Genomic DNA, 22,033 nt, shown 5'->3' on the forward strand with positions numbered 1-22,033 from the left:
GAAAGATTAGGTCTTCCCTCCTTTGCAGTACACAGGCCATCCTAGAACCTGCTCCCTTCAGTAGACTGGCTAAACCAAAATTCATGTTGTCCCTCGTCCCCTATCCAGACAGGACACAACCTTTACCCACCCTGGCACACAGACACAAACACACACTCATCCCAAATCAACAAAATTTTCTTCTGAAAAAACCTCTTGTCCCAACTAAAGGGCCAGTTCTTTCTTTCTGAGGACCAAGGTCATACCCATTGTCGCATCAAAAAGTTCATCATGATGTCTAACTTCACTCTTTCTTGCTGCAGCTTCCCCTGACAAGCTATGTCTGGCCCAGGCTGGGGTTGTGGGAAGCAGCGGCATTAGGACTTGGCTTATAAATGTGCTCAGGCCATTGTAAAAGGTTTGGCTCACACAGCATCCCCCTGGCCAAGGGTTGGGAGAGCCGGGTAACACCAGATCCAAGCAGCAGACCCAGGAAGGGATGGAGAAGGCACTCATCAAGTCACTAAGCCCCTTCAAGTCTCTGTTTTCCCATCTAAAAAATGGGACCAGAGCATCTGTCATGGGTGGGGGGTAGGAATCAAAAAAAAAGAAAACAAACAAACAAATGCCAGCCCACCTCCTGGCCCTTAGTCAAAATAACAGGAATAAGAATGGCTAATATTTATTGAGCACATATTATATGTTCTGTGTGCATTAAGTAAGTTCATCCTCCGTAATAGGGACACACAAAAATTAATTTCTGACCCACATCCCAGCCCCAGAAATATCATAGACTTGGACAAGAGTCCCTCCCCAACAGGTGCACTCTGTGCCCGTGGGACCCACGCATACCTTGAACAGAGCCTTCCCCACTAATTTAAGAGGCATGCTCCCACTCCATCCAGACAGGCCGTGCAGCCCCAGGAATGCCTCCGCCTTGTAGGGCTGGCCTTGCAGGGCTGCCCAGGGTGGGGGGGGGTGGGGAGCAAGGCGGTGGTGGCGGTGGGCTCCCCACAGAAGTGCGGCTGCCTACATGCCTCCTGCTGTCCCAGCACCTCCCCAGGGCCCTTCCCACCGTGGGTCAGGCAGCTGTCAGATGATAGGGCCTCATGCCATCAACAGCTCCCCCGTGCCAACCGCCAAACCACTCCCTGTTCCTCTGCAGATCAGGGCGGGCAAGGATAGGGAGGCCAGCAGCGGGGCAAACTATCAGAGGAGGGTGGGGAAGACAGAGAAAGGCCCAACGCTGTGGGGCGTCTCCCCCAGGGATGTGAGGCCAAGCCCAGACACGAGCATTGCTCAAAGCAGGGTCCTGGGAGAGCCCCTTCTGCCCTTCCCTGGGGTTCTTCCACTTTAGGAATTTGCCCATTGACCTCCACCAAAAATGCATGGCAAGAGGAGCCCAGAGGGATCAACTGGCTTAGCCCATCTTCCAGCCTTCTCCTGAGTCAATCAATGGCACTTAAGTCACACAGAAGACTCTGACATTTTCAAAGGCTCCTTTCTCCCAAGATGTAGAGCCTGCAATTCCCCAAGGTCTGATGACCCTCTGCGAGCCCAGGGGTCCTTCTTCACCTCTGCCCTTAGTCCCCTTGCCCCTTTCCCTTGGCCTTACCTTGGTGACTGCTCACCACCACGCCAGGCCTCAAAGAGCACTCCCTCTCTGGCCTCCCTCCCCAACCCCCACCCTGGAGCACCGAGGAGGTCTGGCAAAGTGGTGGGCAAATGAACCCTGGATCCAGCTGAGCTGGAGGCCAAAGCCAAGACAGAGGCCCAGTGCATAAGTACATGGGACCTGTTCACCATCCCAACGCCTCCTCCCCTGCTCAGCCACAGAGCCAAGTGACCCCCGCCTGCCCTTCTGGAAAGGAGGCAAGGGATGCTCCACCAAACGAGACAGGTATGAGACATGACCCACACCGGCAATCCCCTTAGGGCACCATGAGCCCAGACACATCCTCCGCTTCCCCATCCCCATACTTACGTCTTCCTCAAGGCTTTTCCGTGTGTGTCCACCCCGGAAAGCTCCTTCTCCCTGGAGATGGAGAAAAGGCAGTCAGAGCGGGGAGTCAAGGAAGGGAATCAGAAGCACCCTGGTCTTTCACCTCCTGGCTTTGGCAGGGGTGAGGGGGTTGGCAGAAGGGCCTGGGAGAGAACTTTGCTGTTTGTTTAGCTTTCCTTTGTCCACTAAAAGCCCCTCAGAGCTAGCCAACCCTCTCACCTGTGTCTCACAACCACTATGCTGGGAGATCTTCCTGTTCCCATTTTGCACGTGAGAACACGGAGGCACACACAGGCTCATGACTTGCCTACAGTCGCACAATTAGAAGCTTGGAGGAGGTAGAGTCTGAACGCAAGCCCTCCAACCGTAAGCCCATTACTGCGCACGAGCCATGGCCAGGAGATGCCCCTCGGCTGCTGACTTCAGCTTCTCCACTGCAGGACCCACCCACTCTCTTCCCTTCCTCCTCCATGCAGCCTTGAGGAAATTGGGAAACTGTCTGTCTTTCTGCGAAGTCAGAAATATCTGTTTGGAAACATCTGCCCGGCTTTCTCGCATTCTACATATTTAATAAAGAAACCCACATTTAACCACTGGCCTCTCCCACCTGCCTGCCTACTTCCCTAGCAATCCATTTCCGAATACACGAGTGAGGTCACATGCCCGGCTCCCAACATGACCCACATCCCCATCACTTTCCCCCAAGTTCCTCAAATCTACTCCAAAAGGATGTCCCCAAATGTATGTGTTCACTTTCCCCAAAATCGCCCTTCTGCCTTCTGGGCTCCCCATCCTTGCCCGGGATGTTCCCTGCCACCCACCGCACCTGCTGTCACTCACCGTGTTGGCTACATTCTTCGGTGCACTCTCGGTGTTGATGGGCTGTGAACACAGGGAGAAAACAGTGTGAGGCCTCAGGGTGAACAGCCATGGACTGGCTCTGTCCGCAGGGCTGGTGGTCGTGATGGGGCAAAATGCCCCCTGAGGCAGGGCCCATGGCGCCAACCCAAGGCTCAGACTTAACCTAGCTAGCCCCAAGCTCGGGAAACCAGGTTTGGAAAATGAAAAACAATCCTACTGGTACTAGAACCACCCAGCTCGACAAACCCCAGCAAGGCCTCTGACTCAGTGCTGACTCCTCAAAAAGGGACACAGAGCAGGTAAAAGTCACGCCTGCTCCTATGGGCCAGACTTCTTCACCAGCACCGGCTCATTTATTCATGACAAGAACCCAGCAGGTGGGTCCCATTAGCACCTGTGAGCCCCACTTCACAGAAAAGGAGAAGTTAAATGAGTGGTCCAAAGTCATCAACTACCACTGGCAACAACAGGATTTGTACCCCATCCTGAGACTCTGTGCTTCACGCTCTTTGTGTGAAATCACCACAGCCCAGGACGAGGCCTGCCGGAATCTTAACTCCGGCGGGCTTTTCAAGGCCCTCCACCATTAGCCCTGCCTGCTCGCAGACCTGTGTCCATGCCCCAAAACTCGGCCCCATCCAGACCTGTCACCTCGATCCCCTTCCTTCTTCACGCATCCGGGCCTTTGCTTGTGGAAAGGCTCCGCCACCCATGCTCTTTTCCGACAAGCTCTCCTTCCCCACAAGGCCCTTCCTGGACACCCTGCAAGGAGGACTCCCTCCCACCTTCGAACTCCAATAAGCCTGCCCTCTGGGCTACGTATCTGGTCCTTAGGGTACAAATAATCTCATCACGGGAATATGTCTTGTTCCCCAATATTGTTCTGTGAGTCTTATCCCACTGCCTCCTTAACAGATTCAAAGCAGCGTTATAAGCAGCTCGGCTACCATATCCCTCGTGCCAGGGACTGGAAAGGATGTGTAGAGGGCCTCCAATGAACACCTGTGGACTGAGCCTGTCCCTCGTGCCAGTGCCACCCTTTCCCAGCCAGGACCAACAGACGTGCTTCCTACTAACGGCATCCTGAAAGGCTCCTTGGACGCCCATAACACGAGAGAAACTTGCCACTCCAGGTCCACCTCCTGCCTCCGGTCCCTAGGGCTCCGTTCCCGACACAGTGAAGTGGTTCCAGGGGCCCCTGAATCTCGCAGAAGGACATGAGCTTGACCGTGAAGGTGAGGAAGCAAGCCTTTGCCAGGATGAGCAGAGACTAGCTTAGGATACAGTGTCTCAGAATAGGAAATGCCCGCCCTAACCCCCTTGCTGGTGAGCTCCTCAGCCCTGAGGAAGACAGGGGAATGGAGAGAACGGCCTCTGAGAGGTTCTGGCATCCGGGAGGAGAGCGGGACCAAGACGGGCATGGAGGAAGAAAGCCGACAGAGATCAAGGTAGCGGGGCTCTTTCAGGAAATGGCGGGACTCCTTTCCCCCAGCGGCCTGGAGGATGGGAGGCTAAGGCCAGAACTTCTTTCCAGGGGATGAAACTTCCGAAGTAGCCAAGGCAACTTAGCTGGTTGAGGGAGGACAGGGCCCAGGGACAGAGTAGGAGATGGGAAGGCAAGTCAGCTGGGCCCTCCCAGCCCCCAGGTCAGCCAACCTGGAGCCTGAGCAGGCTCTGGAGAAGTAAAGATGCCCCACTCCACTCCCTCCCAGCCCAACCCCGGTCCTCCTCCAGCCCCCTCCCAGCCCCCACTCCCGAGCCACAGGCCACCAGGCAGGGACCCCTGACCCAGGCTCAGCTCCAGGAGCTGCCCGCTAATCAGGGCCAGGTTCTCCCCTCAGCCTCCAAAAGCCACCAGCCCCAACCAGGGGAGTCCTCGGCAGCACTGGCCCCTGACCCCCCACCTCTCCCTTCTGGTCCAAGGCTCTGCAATGCTCCTGTGGAGACCACGGCTAGGCGGGAAGGCCCAAGCGCATCCTCTCTGGGCTGCTCTGGCCTCCAGGCGAGGAGGAGCGCTCCAGCAGGGCAGATCACAGGGACCTTCTATAGGCAGAGTCTACAGCACGGAACTGCAATTTGAGTCCAGATCTGTCAACTCCAAAGCCCTCACTCTTAACCAGCCTGCCTAGATGGGGGGTGGTCAGAAAGGACAGAAATGGGACGGGACAGAGAAGAGGGAGGGAAAGCACCTGCCCCAGGCCCACGATAGGCCCTAAAGAGCCCCTCGTCCTGCTCTAGGGAAAGCCTCCTAAGAGGCCCAGCCTCTGGGCAGAACAGAATGTTGGCCGGCAGTCTCGCACAGCCCTCAGAATCACCTGGAGGCCTGTGGGCACACAGGGGACAGGCCCTGCCCAGAGGGCCTAAACCAGGGGACCTACAGAGGGACCCAAAAATGTGTATTTCCCAAAGGTTTCCGGCCCTGTGGATGACACTTCGAAAACCACGGGTCTAAGCTAACAGCGTCAGCCATCGACCGCCAGGGCCGTGTCCTGACTCACTCTACTACTAACTGTGTGAACTTGAACCGGTCACTTTGTCCTTGCTGCTCCTCACCAGGCCTGCAGAGCGCTTTTTTGTGAGCGCCAAATGAGACGGAGCACATTAAGCACTTAGAACAGGGCCTGGCACTTAGAAAGCTCTCAGTAAATGTTAGCTGTTATTTCTCATCTCTACCTTGCACACTCCCAAGGCCCACCCTACCCCACATTGACCCTCCTGCTCCACCCCTCCCCAGTCTGGCACAGCACAGACCAGGGAGGAGTCAATATTAGAAAGCACAGGCCTCAGCACTGCAAGAGAAATTTCCCTCCTGGCCAGCAATCAACTGAGCACCAGCCCCTCTGTCCCCACCCCTTCTCCGGGCCAGCTAGAGGCCGGCCACAGGGCCAGCCAGCAGATGCCTTCAACATACTGGTCCAGGGGCTCCCTGAGAAGGTAAAAATTTCCAAAAGCCCCTCTGGAGCTAAACACCCAGTGTCCCCCCCAGCCCCCTGCGGTATTTGCAAACACAGGCCAGCATGCATGCCGAGCTCCCCAGCCCTCTCCTCCATCCCAGTCCTCCCGGGATTGAAGACCTGCTTCTCTGTTTCCTAGGCGCCGCCAGGGATGGGGCTACTGGGAATGAAAAAGGCAAGGGACAGGTAGCATGAGGGCAGGCCCCCCCCCCGACACTGCCCCTGCCCCAGCCCCTCAGCGATGCTGTAGGGAAGCTCCCAGAGCACCCGAGCTGTGGGTCCTGACGTGGCTGAGCCAGAGCCAACAGCCAGAGAGCCCCACTCGGCCCGGGCTGTTAGCCCCCCTTGGGCACACCCACTCAAACACATATTTTCTCCCTGTTGCATGGTTTATTTTTCTTCTTAGAACCCCTCACTCTCCAACACTATGCATTTTACTTCCTGATCTCACTTCAGGTCTTCCTTCCCTGCTACCACGTAAGTTCCCATAGCCCCCAGAGCCTAGGACTGGGCCTGGCACACTGTAGGCCCTCAGCAAATATCAAGTGAGTGAGCTAACCAAGAGAGCCCCTCACTCTTCCCCGGCCCCCTGACCATGCTCACTACTGACAATGCAGCACCCCCGGACCTTGTGGAGCCGAGGTCTCGAACCTCCATCTTTGCCTGGATTTGGGCCAGGACACACCCGATCCTTGCACACCACTCCTCAGAACACCAGCTCTGAGTAGGACTTCAGACACCATCTCCCTCCCTCCCTGTTTCACAGGTGTGGAAACGGAGGTATAGAGAGGTATGACGCCCAGCCTCTCACAGTGGGGTCCGTGGCAATACTGGGCTTGGCACCCAGGTCCTATAGGGCCCACTGCTGAGCTCACCTTTCTGTTCCTCACCCCAGTCCCTAGCCAACCTGCAGGCAGGGTTAGCAGAACACCTCCCTGCAGGCTCTCCTCTTCCTTCCCCCTGAGGCTCAGCTGCAGAAGGATGTAGCACATGGAGCCCAGACAGAGACAGCACCCCCACATCTAGCCCCACCCCTACCTAAGCCCAGGACAAAACCTTTGGCTTTTTTTTTTTTTTTTAAGATTTTCTTTATTTATTTGTGAAAGAGCAAGAAGGAGAGAGCTGGGGAAGAGGTAGTGGGAGAGGGAGAAGCAGACTCCCCACTGAGCAGAGAGCCGGACACAGCATGACCTGAGCTGAAGACGGATGCTTACCCGACTGAGCCACCCAGGCTCCCCAACAAAACCTATATCTTAAGGACCCCAGGCTTTCCAAAGCCGAGGGCAGCCAACGCACAGCCCCACCAGGGGTCTTCCAGAATCCTCCTCGCCCCCAGGAAGGACAACTCCAAGTGGGTGGCAGGGTTTGGACCTGGTGCCACTTGGTGGCCAGACCTTGCGCTTCACAACTCACTCTGCTCTGGGGTCTCAAACTTGGAAGTCTGCAGCAAGGCAGGGACGAGGGTGAGGTGCTTCAGACAGGAAATTTCAGGAGGCATCCACTCTCAGCTCGCTCGAGGTGCACCCACACAACCCTGAGAGCCAGGCCTCCTCAAGTGTTCTACTCTACGTGCCTCACCTGCCCGACATCTTCCTGTCCTGCTCTGGGGATGCCTTTTCATAATGGCAACACGGTAACAACCACTGTTCATGAGGTGCTAATGACCTGAGCATAATATCAAGTTCTTTACTTCCACCACCATCAATCCTCGGAACCGCCGAGGTAAGCATGACCCCACTTTGCAGTTGAGACAGAAGTCCAAGAGGTTCAGTAACTTGCCCAACGTTGCCCAGCTGGTCTTTGAACCAGGCTCCCTCCAGCCCTGTCATGTTCTCTCTCCTCTCCCTGACGAAGATCTTCACTCACTGAAAGTTCCTCTCAGGCAACTGCCCTCCCGTTGGGAACAAGCTCTCTGTGACTTAGAGACGAACTGTCTCGGATCCTCAGGAGGAAGAGACCCCTTCAGTGCACTGCCATAGGAAGAGGAGGAAATGGACGGCAGCAGGAGACACTGAGACCAGACATCAGAGAGAACTTCCTGAATGTGAAGGGTTGTGAACCACAGGGCGGATAAGGGAAACTGCACATCCTTTCCTCAAGTTTTTTTTTCCAAAAAAAGACACGCACGCCCCCTCTGCGCATGCATACCCACCCCTAACTGTGTGGGCTCGAGGGGCTGGGTGGCTGGGATGATGCCCAGAGGTTTGTGCAGTATGACATGTTGGTGGCCTGCAGGGAGGGTGGGCTGGGAAAAAATGTATCTGTGGGCCGCTGTTGTGGAGGAAGGAAAAGGCAAGGCAAGGGCCATGGCGGCGGTGGGGGGGGGGGGTAGATGCCCAAGCCCAGGCTCGGGGGAGGGGTCTGGCGCAGAATGCGGACTCAGCCTCCGGAGGAACATTCTGTCCAGAAATTCCTCACACCCTCCTCCCTTCCACTGCTCCAGCCCTCCCCACTCTTGCCCCCTGGGAGGCCTGGAATCCAGGCAGTTTTTCAGGCCAAAAAGACCCCATGACGTCACATGTCCTGCCATGGCAACCCACTGTGAGATCACAGGTGGCACTGCCTAGCAGGACGGGGGGGGGGGGGGGGGGGCCGCAGGTAAGGCTGGTGGGGGCTGGAGGAGCGTCCTCAGCCCCGGGACCCGCAGCAGGTTATTCCAGGCTCACTTGCTCCAGAAATAGAACCCTAAGCAGATGAAGGGAGGGGCTGGAAGCAAGACGGAAGAGCAGGGAAGCACCATTTACTGGGCACTTAGAGGGGGCAGGGCCGGGCGGGCACATCACAGACCCCCCAGTCCCCGGAGTGGGAGCGGGAGTGGGGCAATCACACAAGGACAAAATATCACGGAGCCGTCGCTGCTCCGGTAGCACTTTGAAACCCTTTGGGCAGATGCAGAAACCAAGTGTCCAGGTCTGCACCTCAAAGCCTGTGTTTGCCCCTCGCCTACCACCGCCCCCCACCCCCTCCCCATGTTAATGCCCACCATCCTGGGAAGGGGGAGCCACTGGGGGGTGGGCATCAGCACTGAAGGCCAGGGGCTGGAGAGAGGGTGCGGAACAGGCAGTGCCAGGCCCGGCCAGGGTGCGAGGCAGGCCAGCGGCCTGGTTCCCCATGAAGTGTTTGGGCGAAGTCGCCCCAGGGGCTCCATCCTCTCCTGAGCAGGCCTAGGCCCCCGGAGGAAAAGAACAGGCTGGGTGTGATTAAATGAAATGTGATGCCTGATTTTCCCTGCACAACCCCCCCCCCCCCCCAGGGAGGGGCCTGCGCAAGCCCACTCCTGTCCTCAGGCCGGCCCCAGTTCACCCCCGGGGACCCGGCACACAGTTCCTGGAAGAGAGGGGACAACGGCAGGGGTGGCGGGCACTCACCCGGCCCCCTCCTGCCCCTGCTCCACACTGGATGCCCTTGTCCCCTTCCCAGGGCACTGGGAGTCCGGGCTTCCCTAGGCACTTCCTCTGTGCCCCTCTGGCCACTCTTGTCCGCATTCTCTCTACTCCAGCCGAGCACCTGCGCCCAGCGTTCCTCCCACAGCCCCCTCACCACCGAGCTGCACCCCACAGCTGGCAGCAGACTCTCTCAGATCCTGCTCTGGGTCACTTCCCCACTCAAGGACCCATAATGTCCCTACTGCTTGGCTCATCAAGTTCAAGTTCCCCTGCCCGGCATGTGGACTCCTCCCTTATCTGGCCCCTTCCTCCACACATGCCATGTTCACGCTCTTTCCGTTCCTGCACTCATCAGTTCCATCAGCACGCCCAGCCAGGACCACCAACCAAAATGACACAGAATCACCTGGCCCCCACTCCCCTCCACCCTCCTCCTCCGGCAAGGGCAGACTGGCCAAAAATATTTACTCTGGATGTGCCCTGGCTCCCCCACGGGCTCAGGAACTCATATGAAGTCCCTGCCCCCTCTCTGTTTCAGCTCTCCATTCTCCTCCTCTCCTCTCTTCCATTTGCTCCAATCTTAAACTAGACCTGAAACAGGAGACAGACTTCCTCAGCCACCGCAGCACAAACTGATTGCTTCTTTCCCTGGCCCCCAAGGCCACTTCTGGTCAGAAGCCCCCAGGCGGGCACTAATCAGTTTCCATCTCATACTCCTCTCTTTCTCCCCCACTGAACATGGCTCCCAAGGGCTTCTCTTCACCTGACTTGGGTCTCTCCCAGTGGAGGTCCCAGGGATGGTGGTCAGCACATTCATGGATGCCTTGACCTCCAGGAGCCATGTCCCTTCACAGCCCAGTCTAAGGGCGGGACTTCCACCAGGCCCTCCCCAGAGGAGGAACTTGCCATCAGCACCCACCTTACACCTAGTAGGTGTTAGTGAATATGGGTTCCAGCAAGAGACAGCAATACCACCACCCCTCCCCCCCACCGACACGCCATTTTAGATGTTAGCTCTTCTTTACATCCGAGTCTCTTTCCTCCTCTTTGTAAGAACCTCCATGCTAGGTTCTACTCTGGAGAGCAATAGCAAATCTGCCCTTCCTCACGTTCTCACTCCCAGTCTGCGCCTGCTCCATATTTTCCCTCTCCAGATCGCGCAGCCCTGTTGCACAAAAGATCTTCAGCCCCCCTCACCACTCTGAGAATCTTCTTTGGAATGTAATGCCCAGTTTGCTCTCTCCTTTGAAAACCAAGCCTCTCTCTCCTGACATTGCTCCGTTTTCTAGAATCTTCCAAGATGGCCGCTCATGGCACTCATGGCCAGAGGATGAAATTTTGTCAGAGCCTGGAGTTCAAACTAAAGCGACTGCTAGTCATTCTCCTTGATGGAGGGCAAGATGGCATCCTCAGGGCTGAGGGCTCTGCACACTTGTCCGGAACATCACATCACCCTCCTCCTCCATGAGGCAGTGTGGTGCCTTCTTGCCTCAGATCCGACACTCGGGCACCTTGGGAAAGTCATCTGAAAATCTCAGGACCACCACCCCAAGCCCAGGAGAATGGCTGCTCTCAAGAAAACAGCGTTCTTCACAAGAGCTAAAACCCAGAAGTAGCTCAAATGTCCACTGACAGAGGAATGGGTAAGCAAACTGTGACACAGACATACAATGGAATATTATTCAGCCTTGAAAAGGAAAGACATTCTGACACACACCACAGCACAGGGAGTCTTGAGGACATCAGTGCTAAGTGAAACAAGCCAGTCACAAACGGGCATATATCATACGAGTTCACTCACATGAGGCACTTAAGTGGTCAGATTCATTGAGATACAAAGAGAATGGTGGTTGGCAGGGACTGGGGAAGGGGAGGGCAGAGCTCTTGTTAAATGGGTCGAGTTTTGTTTTACAAGATGACAAGAGTTCTACAGTAGGATGGGTGACACTTATACAAGGACAGAAATGAACTTAATACCATGACTGTGCATTCGAAAATGGTTAAGATGGTTAATTTTATGTTATTTGTATTTTACCACAGTAAAAATACACTCAAGTCAAAAAAAAAAAAAAAAAATTTCAGGGCCTCCATTTCACCTGAAACAGAGCAGGACTGGACCAAATGGTGTCTAAAGTCCTCTCATTCTGTCCTAAATCCCAGGCCCTAAGCTAGCTAGGTACACTTGTGGTTGGAGCTGTTTAGAAAAAGAAATCCCAGCACATGAAACTAATGTAACATTGTGTGTCGACTTTACTTCAAATAAATGAACGGGGGAGGGAGGGCGGGAGGGAGAAAGGAAGGAAAGGAAAGGAGAGGAAATCCCAGAAAAGTCCACCTGGCTGCATCCAGTATTTACATCAGCAGCAAGCATCTAGGGGGTCCTGGGGAGAAAGCAGAACCAGGAATCTAAAACCCCACTCCTGACCCAGCACACCACCCCCCACCCCCCAAATACTGCGGGACCATGAGCAGGTCACCTAGCCTTTCTGAGCCCCACATTGTTCCTCGGCCTACCCAGGTGGCTCTCACACGTGCCCAGACTTTCATACAATCCACTGTGGGTTCCCCATGGCCCGATGTCAGGGGAAGGGCTTTGAAAACTGCAGGTGTCATGCAAGTGAATGACATTTCTCATGACTGATGGTCAGGAGGGTGGACAGCAGTGCCGGACTACTGAGTCAAAATCCCAGCTCCCTCTCTGAATATCTCTGGGGCCTGAGGCCTCAGTTCCTCGTCTGTAACATTGGGATAATCACAGCATCTCTCTTGCTGTGTTGTCCTGCAGAATAAATGAGTTTATTTTTGCAAAGCTTTCCGAACCATGTTTGGCAGAAAGAAAGTTCCATACAAGGGTTAACGTCTCCCCATTGCTCTGATCGCTAATATGGGTGAATCTGGCCTGGCATTCCCATTGTCCCATTCACCTCTTCCCTCTCGCCCTCACAAACTCCCCACCCGACCTCCAGTTCATCCCACAAGGACATTCTGAGCACCTGCCAAGGGGCTGGTCTGCGTGAGGAGAAGAACTTGCACCCCCTTGTGTCCCCAGCGCAAGTCTCCTGGGTGCCAGGCTGTGTGTGCGGGAGGGCTCACCATCCAGCCGACCTCGGCGGCCACTCCACTTGGCTATCACCCTCGGGAAATTCCTTTTGACTCTTTATTTTTCAGAAGTTGAGAAAAGCTGCTTCAGCAATTTCCAAGGATCAGGAGTGTCCGTGGCAAACAAGCCCTCTCCCCTCTTCATCCTGCCCCCACCGGGGGACCCCACAGGAGGGAGGTGACCCTAGGACCCTTCTACCCAAGGCCTTGGGCAACATCTGTTGAGTAAGATGAAAACACGGGTTGAAGATTAAGCCACTTTGCCCTGGCTGGCCTGGCACAGGCTGGAGAATGTGCCTGGCAGGCACACGCCAGGCAGAAATCCTGTGCCCAGGACGCGGGCTCCTGATCCCAGGGGGGTAAGATCGAAGCAAGATGACTAAGAAGGCCAGAGGGGGAGCTGGGACCCCCCCGAGACCTGGGGAAACTGCAACAGACAGGCACACACTGTGTGAGGCACGAGGGAAGGGGGCAGGGACACCAGAGACCAGCTCTGCCAAGGCTGAAGGGGAGGCAGCAAATGGAAAAGGAAGGAAAAATATAACCCGCCCTTTCCTCCCTCTTGTGAACCTGCTCAAAGCACTTGCCTCGCCTGCCTTGAGGAAACAGGTGCTGAGTGCTCTCTGGGGGAAGCCAAACTTTCTCCCGGTTTCCCCTGGGCCACTTTCCCACTCCCTGGGGACGACAGCAGAGCTTCCGGCCCAGGCCCACACCACCCCCCCTCCGAATAGACAGACCCCTGCCCATGGGCAAGCGGGGCAACAAGGGGCCACAGCAGTCCCACTTGCTGAGCCCCTAATCCGCACCGGGCGTCCGGCTGAACGCCTTTCTTCCAGCCACTCGGTGAACGCACACCGAGTAGGTGACCGCCTACTATGTGCCGGAGGGTGGGGATACAGCAGTGAGTCCCTGTCCACACAGGCTGACATGCTAGTATGGGGGGAGCCCCGTAAGTGAGACGCACCGGGTACCGGGTCGTGAGACGTGGAGGGACAAGGAGAGCAGGGAGGGAGATAGGGAAATCTCACACTTGCGTGAACACCTGTGGGAGGGAAAGAGCCTCGCCTCGAAGATATCCGCGGGAATGGGCTCCCAGCCGGGAGGAACACAACAGCGGTCCTGAAGCAGCATCATGCCTGCTGTGTTCAAGGACCAGCAAGAAGACCAGGTATCCGACGGCGAGTGAAGGAGAGAGCTTCTAGAAGGAGATGTCAGAGAGCAAAGCCGTCCTGTAGGGTGGTACAGGCAAGAACCTGGACTTTTACCCCAAATCAGGTGGGCAGGCCTTGGAGGGCCCTGAATATGGATTAAATAAGTACATTCACGGGGCGCCTGGGTGGCTCAGTCAGGTAAACATCTGCCTTCGGCTCAGGTCATGATCCCGAGGCCCTGGGATCAAGCCCTGCATCCGGCTCCCTGCTCAGCGGGGAGTCTGCTTCTCCCTCTCCCGCTCCTACCTACTTGTGCTCTGTCATGTGTGCTCTCTCTCTCTCTCTCTCTCAAATAAATAAAATCTTTAAAAAAAAATACACTCATCGACTTTATATTCTCCCTAACCACCTTATAGGGTAGCTGCTATTACAAGCTCCCAATCTGCAGAGGGGAAACTGAGGTTCAGAGAGGTTAAACAATGTGTCCAAGGTCACACAGCGGAGACTGGGGAGCCAGGATCCAAAGGGAGGGAGTCTAACCCCCTCACTCTTGACCACGGAGGTTCGGGGGGGAGCGGTTCTGATTTAGGTGGGAAGCCTCGGGGAGCACAAGCTGGTGTGTCAACCATTCCACCACCAGGTGGTTGACCCAGCCTCCAGGAAGGTCAGAGCCTCCTGAGCAGGTGGGGCGCACCACAGGGACGGGAAGATTCCACTGCCTCACTCAGGTAGGCGTTCCTTCTGGTATCTAACTGCAACCCTTCCAGCTGGAATGCCAACCTCTTCCCTTTTGTTCCAACCCCTGACCCTTCCTCACGTAAACAAAGCTCACAAGACTCCAAGTGGCCAGGAATCTGGCTTCTGCCTGGAGATCCCTAAACCCCAGACCCCCCAGCTATCCTAGAGCAGCCAAGGACATTCTGTTCTCAGAGGCAAGGTGGCAGTTGGGTTGAAATGATGAGACATATGCTCCCCACTTCCCCCACCCCACCCCCACCCGCCCACCATGGCGACCCTCCACAATCCCAGAGTGACTTCTTACCGGCAGTTGCAAACCAGGCCTGCACCCCGGCCTCACCCCACCCGCCCCCCCCCCCCCGTTGTCAGATGACCTTGCGACTAGGCTCTGTGCGAAGAACACGTCACATCTGGAGCGGCACAGCCGGGCAGAGCTGAGGCCCAGAAGGGTCTGAGCCCAGTGAGACCAGGGAGGAGGGGCCTCTGCGAGGAACAGAAATAGCCTGGCAGGGCCTGGGCCAGGGCTGCAGAGGCCAGGGACACGGCCGTGGGCCCGAGGTGGCTGAGTCACGAGCACTTTTACAAACTTTATTTCATTCCAGCAACAACCCTTGGTGGAGTGGACACTTCCCAGCACCGAGAAGGCCTTGGGAGCATCTGGAGCAACCCCTCTCCTTGACAGTAAGGGAAGCTGGGGTCCAGAAAGATCGCAGGACTTGTCCACTGTCACTGGGCAAATAGGTGTTGGAGGGAAAGAAGAGACCAGGTGGCCTGACAGAGATTCCGGTACCCAGGCTGAGCGAGTGTGCAGAGGCCTGAAACTACCAGGACATCCTGGCCCCCTCCCCCAGACTCCCACCCACACCAGTATCATCAGAGGCTCCTCTGTATCAGCAAATCAGATTGTGCCCATAGGGGCCCTCTGTCCTATGTGCCCATAGGACACCCCTCCCCCCACCCACACACAAACACACACGGATGCACCTGTACTCATGCAGACCCCTCCCCTCCAGCCTCCAGGGCCCTGCCCCCCTCCAGTGCTGGGCTGGGGAGCAGGGGGGGGCCTTGGGAGGGTGAGAAGGCCCTGAGAGGGCCGGGAGGAAAAGTTCCCAGTGTTCCAAATCAGCCCAGCTGGGATCCGTCTGGAACAGGCCCCTCTCCCCACAGCCCACAACTCATAGGCGTCCTGCCCCTATCCACACTTTTCTGGAAGCCTGCTGGGGGAGGCAGGGGTGGGAGACACGGAGACAGAGCAGAAAAGCAGAGTCAGCCAAGGGGCTTAGAGGTGCAACGGGCCACCTGAATGTGAGCCACTGCCCAGGCGGGAGAACTCTGTGGGTCAGGCTATCCGTTCCCTTTCCTCCAGCCGAAGGGTATCTTCTGGTCCTGGCAGGTAGAAGGTGCCGTCCCCTGGTCCTGGAAGCCCCAGAGCAACAGGCACTGGCCAGGCCCAGAGGCATGCGAGATGCCCTTTTATGGGTTTTTCCAAGGACTTCAGTCTCAAATTGAAATAGGAGGCCCTGCATCTCATCAGAAGGGACCTCATGACTCATTTCCTCCCAGTCCAGCTTCAGCCTCGGGAAGTGTCCCCCCCCCCCCCCTTACCTAATGGCCCAGCACCCTCCGGGGCTAGCAGCATGCTTAGGTCTAAAGGCAGCAGTAACGAAGGAGCTGAAGAAAGGGGGGAAAGAGACCAGCAGGGTAGGGAAGGGACTGTCACTCACCACCAATTCATGGCTGGATGGAGGAAGGCAGGGGGCAGCCACCTGTGGGAGAGAACAGAGAAAGGGGCAAGGTTAGCATCTTTCATCCCCACAGAAAACCAGGGCCTCCTGAGACCATTCCATGACCCCGCCTCCACGCTAGACACCCCTTCCTTCAGCTCAACACACTGACCATCTCCAGTTGGAGAGGTCACTGGAACACTCTGCAGCCATGTGGGGGATCCCTCGGGCAATAACACTGGGGAGAGGGAGTGTGGCAGATGTTGTTAAGATTTTATTTATTTATTTGATCGAGAGAGACAGAGTGCGCACACACATGCTCATGGTATGAAGGGGCACAGGAAAGGGAGAAAGAGAATCTCAAGCAGACTCTGTGCTGAGCACAGAGCCCGATGCGGGACTCGATCTTGAGACCCTGAGATCATGACCTGAGCTGAAACCAAGAGTAGGAAGCTTAACCGACTGAGCCACCCAGGCGCCCCCGTATATCACACAATTTTTTAACTCTGTAGAAAAATATGCAGAAGACTGGAGGTCAGCGCACCAGGATTTTTTTAAATAGCAGTGGGTTAAGGTAATAAGAAGAAGGATTTTTTTTTTTCTCTGCTCTATGTTCTAAATGTTCTACAATATGCTAAGATTTGTTTTACATTTTTAAAAAACATGTTTAAGACCTCTGAGAAAGGAGGTTCTCCCCAATGCCAGGACATCTCACCCAAAGCTGCAGACAGAGTCTGGGGTCCCCACAGCATGTGGGAAGCAGGATGGTGAAAGGCCCCTGCCAGTTCTTCCAAAGAAAGCCTTGAGGGGTGAAAGCACCCTCTCTATGGGCAAGTTTTTATTCTTAACACCATCCTCATCTTCCTCTCTGATGGAGGGTGGGGACTGGTAACAGGGCCTCCAGACAGAGGAAGGGGGGAGGGAGGGCTGCATTTCTCCCTCCCCTGAGATAACATCCCCCACCCAGGACAGGCAGCCAAACCACTACCCTGACAATTAGCAGGGCCCTTTATCAGAGACTCAGTGTGTTCTTTTTTTCTAGCTGGGACACGTTTTTCTTGGAGCTCATACCTCAATCTTGGCTCCAATTCCCAACCCAAGGGGCCCACGGAGGGGACTAAAGGGAGGCTCTCCCTCGGGCATAAGGGTGTGTGGGCACAAGCCCCAGATTGCTGAAGAGGGGGCTGCTGCCTCCTCAAAAAGTGGGCAACCCCTGCTCCGGCCACCACCCCAGTGGAGCGGTGATGGTGACAGCCTCCATGCTCGGCTAGAGCTGGCTGCTCACAAGAAGCCACCCTCAGCCAGGCCCTCCCTCCACCTGACCCAGTTCTTGTCCTCCAACCAGCCCAAGGGATCCCCAGGCTTGAAACACCAGCCCAGAAGGGGACAAGACTCATGTGATGGTGTGCCCTGAGCTCTGGAAGGGGCAGAGAAGCTGGGTGTTTAGCATCCCTGGGTTCTCGATCCAGTCCTGTTACGGGCTTCCTGCCCCAACTCATTCTCCAGCAAAGAAGCCTGAGTTGAGTCTCAGTATCTATCGCCCTGTACTCACCGTGACTCCGAGACTATTGAGAGACTCATATATGAGGCCAAAAGAAAGGAATAATAGCTAACATTCATTGAATACGGACTATAGGAATGACAGGCATTATTATCTATGCTTGACCCATATTAACTCATTTAATCTTTTCAACAACCCAATAAGGTAGGTACTATTACATCTTTGGTTGAGGTGCAGGGGGGCACAGAGAAGTTAAACACCTTGCCCAAGGTCACAGAGCTGATAAGTGGTGAAGATTTGAACCTAGGCATTCTGATTCCCAAAATGAAATGTGAAGGGAAACTCCTCCCTTAAGTTCAAGAGAACGAGGAAACATGGGGGCAAATGCTCCCCCAAGTTCAGGGTTCTTGATACACACAAGCATGGAGCCATGAGTGACTGTTTTAGAAGTTTCTGGGGCAGACAGAGCCTGGGGTGGGGTGGAGGATGCCAGGAGAACAGACTGGGAAGGAAGGGAAGGTCCCAGAGGTGGCTGTGGCCTGCAGGGTTCCCTGCCTGCCCTGCCCACTAGACAAGGTCTCAGCCACGGGGGACACTACCGCCACCCCCAGGCACCTGAGGGGCAGGAGTCCTGCATCCAGCAGTGGCCTCCTCCCCGTACCCTCCTGCCCCTAACCCCATTCAGGGGCTATAGGTTTCAACCTCATGGGGCCGGGTTCCCAGTGTCTGCCACCACTCTATCATTTATGGGTCCCTCAGGCCCTGGGTGGGAGCAGGTGCAATCCACAGGGCAGCACCCTCCTCTGCTCCTTCCTTGAGAGCTGGAGCTGGGGCTCGGGCGGGGCTGGGAACCTGAGTGGAGGACCACACTGCAGGGGGAGGGATGCTGCAGGCTCCGGCCACGGCCTCCAGACCTGGGCAAGTCTGATCTACAGCCACTGTCTCCCACGCCGTGACACGAGGGGGTTTCCAGTCTCCATTCAGGGTCTGGGGATTGACGGGGCCGGGGAGAGGATATGGATTCATTTAAAGCAGGGGCAGAATGAACAGTGTCCTCTGAAACAGTGGGAGGGCCTCTCTTCCAGAACCACCCTAAGGCAGTGGTGGAAAGAACGGGGGTCCAGGTGTCCCGACCCCAGGTCGCTTCCCTGTTCCCCTGAGGCAGAGCTGCCCCTAAGGCCTGAGCTCTGCGGGAGGAGCGGTGGACCCCCGGCCGCGGGGCCTGTGGTCTGGGTGCCCCTCGGGACCTGCTGCCCCCTAGCAGCTCCTCCACCCGCCACCCCCAGCTGTGCATTCCAGGCCAGCCAGCCGGCCAGCCCACTAACTTTGTTGTGTGTTTCAATGTCTCTTGTCTCTCTTTTTTTTTTGTAAGCAGAGAAATGTTTCCTTAAAAGGCTCTCTCCTTCCCTCCGGCACCCTGGCCCCTGGCCACCCTCTCAGGAGCCTGGAATGTGCCAGGGAGAGCCAGGGCCCCCTGCCACTCTGTGGCCCGTGCCCTACGGCCCCACACTCCTAGTGTCAGCAGTGACCACTCCCACTGCCCCATAGGGACCCGAGCTAGGAACCCTCTCTCCACAGAGGGGGCAGACTCTGGGGTGTCTGCAGGGGCTCTGGGTCCCAGCCCTGTCATAGACTGGCTTCCTGGGCACTGGCAGTGCGGGATTCCAGGGCTCAGGCCCAGGAGGTCAGCCTCAGGTAAGCCTCCTCCCCTGGTATATCTCCACAGACCCATCGACACAGTGCGGGCTGAGCAGGCCTGATGCTCAGTCTCTGCCCTTGGAAAAACGCAACAGTCAAAGTAGAAGCAACGGCAGGTGCCCCCATCACACTTGCCATATGCCACTCAGCCTAAGTTCCCTCATTTCATCCCTACAACAACCCTCAACATCCCCTTTTATGGCCCAGGAGGCTGAGGCACGGGGAGGTCGATAAGCGATCCAACGATGTGAACCCAGCAGGCCGGCTCCCAACGGAGATGCGCTCCCGTCCTCTTGGCCATGCTGATGCTCTCGTAAACACTAGTGTCCCTACAGCTCTATCCAACAACCAGGGCAACAGCCCCTGGAATGTGGCTTTCGGTCTGCTACTGTCTTAAGCTCTCAAAATGTTTGGGGCAGAGACTTCTTATCCGCATTTCACAGATGAAGAAAGGAAGGCACAGAAAAGGTGATGACTTGTCCAAGGCCATTGTGGAGGGGTAAGCTGGCTCTGGAGTCTGCAAGGTAGAGAGCTGGGGGTGCAGCTAGGGGGTGAGTTACCAATGCCTGGCATTCATCAGTCCCCCACCCACTAACATCTTCTGAATTTCAAAGGTCCCTGGACACAATGCCAAAAACGGGACACACCCTTGGAGACTCCCCCAGGTCACGAGGTTGAATGCATCAGACTGCAGCTAGCCAGACAAGGGCTCCCTGCTTGACCTGGGCCCTGTCCTTCTCTCCACCAGCACTCCATGTCCGTCCCTTGTCCAGGACCTAAAGCCACACATAAGGGTGGGCTCTTCCCAGTCCTTCGAGCACACTTAGCTCTGTTCTTCTGTTCTTCCTCAGGGCCTCTGCATATGCTGTTCCCTCCCAGCCTTCTGGCTTTGGCTTCCAATGCCACCACCACAGAGAGGCCCTCCCCCGGCTCCCTTAAGTCATAAACACACACACACACACACACACACACACACACACACACACTTGCAATTTGCAATTAAACAGGTGTCTGTTTTGTTGTCGGTAATCTGTTTCCACTGCTAGAAAACAAGGGCCCTGAGGGCAGAGAATACTCTCGTTCATCACACTGTCCCAGCACATAGTAGCTGCACACTAAGCACTTGTGGGAAGATGCAGGACACTCTGACCCAAGAAAGGGAGGCGCCTGCAACTACTAGTGGTCAAAATCACCGCCACCGCTGAGAACCTACGTGCCAGGTGCCAGGGTCAATCCTGCCATATGCCTGTCTCTCTGAGCCTTTCCCATCCTGCAGAGTCAGTAATATTGTTTCCGTTTCACAGATGAAAAAAAACGGAGGCTAGAAGAGATCATGACACTTGTTGCAGGTCAATCAGCTGGGAAGGGGCACGCTGCAGGTGAAATCTTGGTCTGTGGGCTTCAGGCAATGCTCTTTGCAGAGCAAGAGGAAACCCAGGCGCCCACCTGGCACAGCCCCCATCACCTCACCAATGTGCAAGCGGTGAGACCTGGTCCCCAACTGAGTGACACTCCCATCCTCAGGGCCTCAAGTTGTCGGCCCTAACATCAAACCCCGTGCTCCTAAACTTGCCCAGCCCTTCTGAGGAGCTCCCCACGTCCGCCTGAGCCTGGGCCTGGACAGAACCGCCTTGCCCCAGCCAAAACTGAGAACCACTTGAGTCTCTGACTCTAGCATTACATACGATCCTGAGCAGAAGGGCTTTTTTTTTTCCCCCCTATCTTTAGCTAGTCCTTTCTATTATTATTATTGTGGTAAAATGCATACAACATAAAATTTACCATTTTAACCATTTCTAAGAGTACATTTCAACGGCAGGTAAGTGCATTCACACCACTGCACAACCGTCTCTCCTCCCCATTTCCAGAACCTTGTCACCTTCCCAAACAAGAAATCCACATCTTTTAAACAAGAACCCCGTCCCCCTTTCCTCCCAGCCCCTGGGGATCTCTAAGCCACCTCCTGTGTCTATGAATTTACCCGTTCTAGGCACCTCGCATAAGAGGAATCACACAGCATTTTGAGTCTGTCTTATTTCCTTCATGTTCTGGACTGAGTTCTAGCTCCCCAAGTTCCCACATTGCAAGTCCTAATCCCCAGTACGTTGGAACGTGACTGTATTGAGAGAAAGAGGTGATGGAGTTAACAACGGGGCCATCAGCGGGCCCTAATCCAATCTGGCAGGTGTCCTTATAGGAAGAGATTAGGACCCACAGAGAGTCACTAGGGGAACATGCACGAAGCAAAGACCACGCGAGGACACAAGGATCTGCCTCAGAGGAAATGAGAAGTGCCAACGCCTGGACCTTGGAGCTCCCGCCCCCAGAAGTGGGTGAAGACGAATTCATTGTGTGAGCCACCCAGCATGCGGTGTGTTGTTAGAGGTGCCCCAGCAACGGTCACACTTGGCGTCATGTCCTCAGGATTCACTCATGTGGCCGCATGTGACAGAGCTGCCTTGCTTTTCCAGGCTGCATACTAATCCACTGCGTAAGCCCAGCACACCGTGTTTACCCGCCCATCCTCGAGGGACACGCAGGCTATTTCCACCGAGGTTCTGCCTGACACCCCCTCCACGTCCCTGCCTCCACAACTCCAGGCCCCCATCTCAGCTGACACCCAGAGATACACGGGAGGGAAGGAAAGTAGGGTTTGCAGAGCACCTACTGTGCATCACCGACCTGGGTGCTTTACATACATTTTATTTAGTCTTCATGACAGGTCTCTGGGGCACATGGGCTCAGAGAGGTCAAGCCATTGCCCAAAGTCGAACAGCTCGTAGGAGAAGGAACAGCAGAAGGAGAAGTAGCAGTTGCTGAGGTTTCTCTGGATGCTCACTGTGTACCAGGCACACTATTTTATCCCTTCCACTCCCTGGGACCTGCTGGAGGCAGAGACCAGTGCCCTCATGTCAAGCCATCTTCGCGGCAATCCTGTGA

General features: G+C 55.7%; 1 protein-coding gene across 7 annotated transcripts in view; it reads right to left on the reverse strand.

Moving 5' to 3' along the window:
- TNS1 (tensin 1) overlaps positions 1–22,033 on the reverse strand; it is a 225,655-nt gene that overhangs the window by 98,093 nt on the left and 105,529 nt on the right. For all 7 annotated transcript variants that reach the window (XM_027590752.2, XM_027590751.2, XM_027590750.2 and 4 more), the window contains exons 4-6: positions 15,895–15,936; positions 2,822–2,863; positions 1,964–2,014 (exon numbers count right to left, since the gene is read on the reverse strand). The gene's annotated coding sequence lies outside the window, so the exon portion shown is untranslated. The remainder of the gene's footprint in view (positions 1–1,963; positions 2,015–2,821; positions 2,864–15,894; positions 15,937–22,033) is intronic.

Source organism: Zalophus californianus, chromosome 3 (genome assembly GCF_009762305.2).
Source record: "Zalophus californianus isolate mZalCal1 chromosome 3, mZalCal1.pri.v2, whole genome shotgun sequence".
Classification (NCBI taxonomy): domain Eukaryota; kingdom Metazoa; phylum Chordata; class Mammalia; order Carnivora; family Otariidae; genus Zalophus; species Zalophus californianus.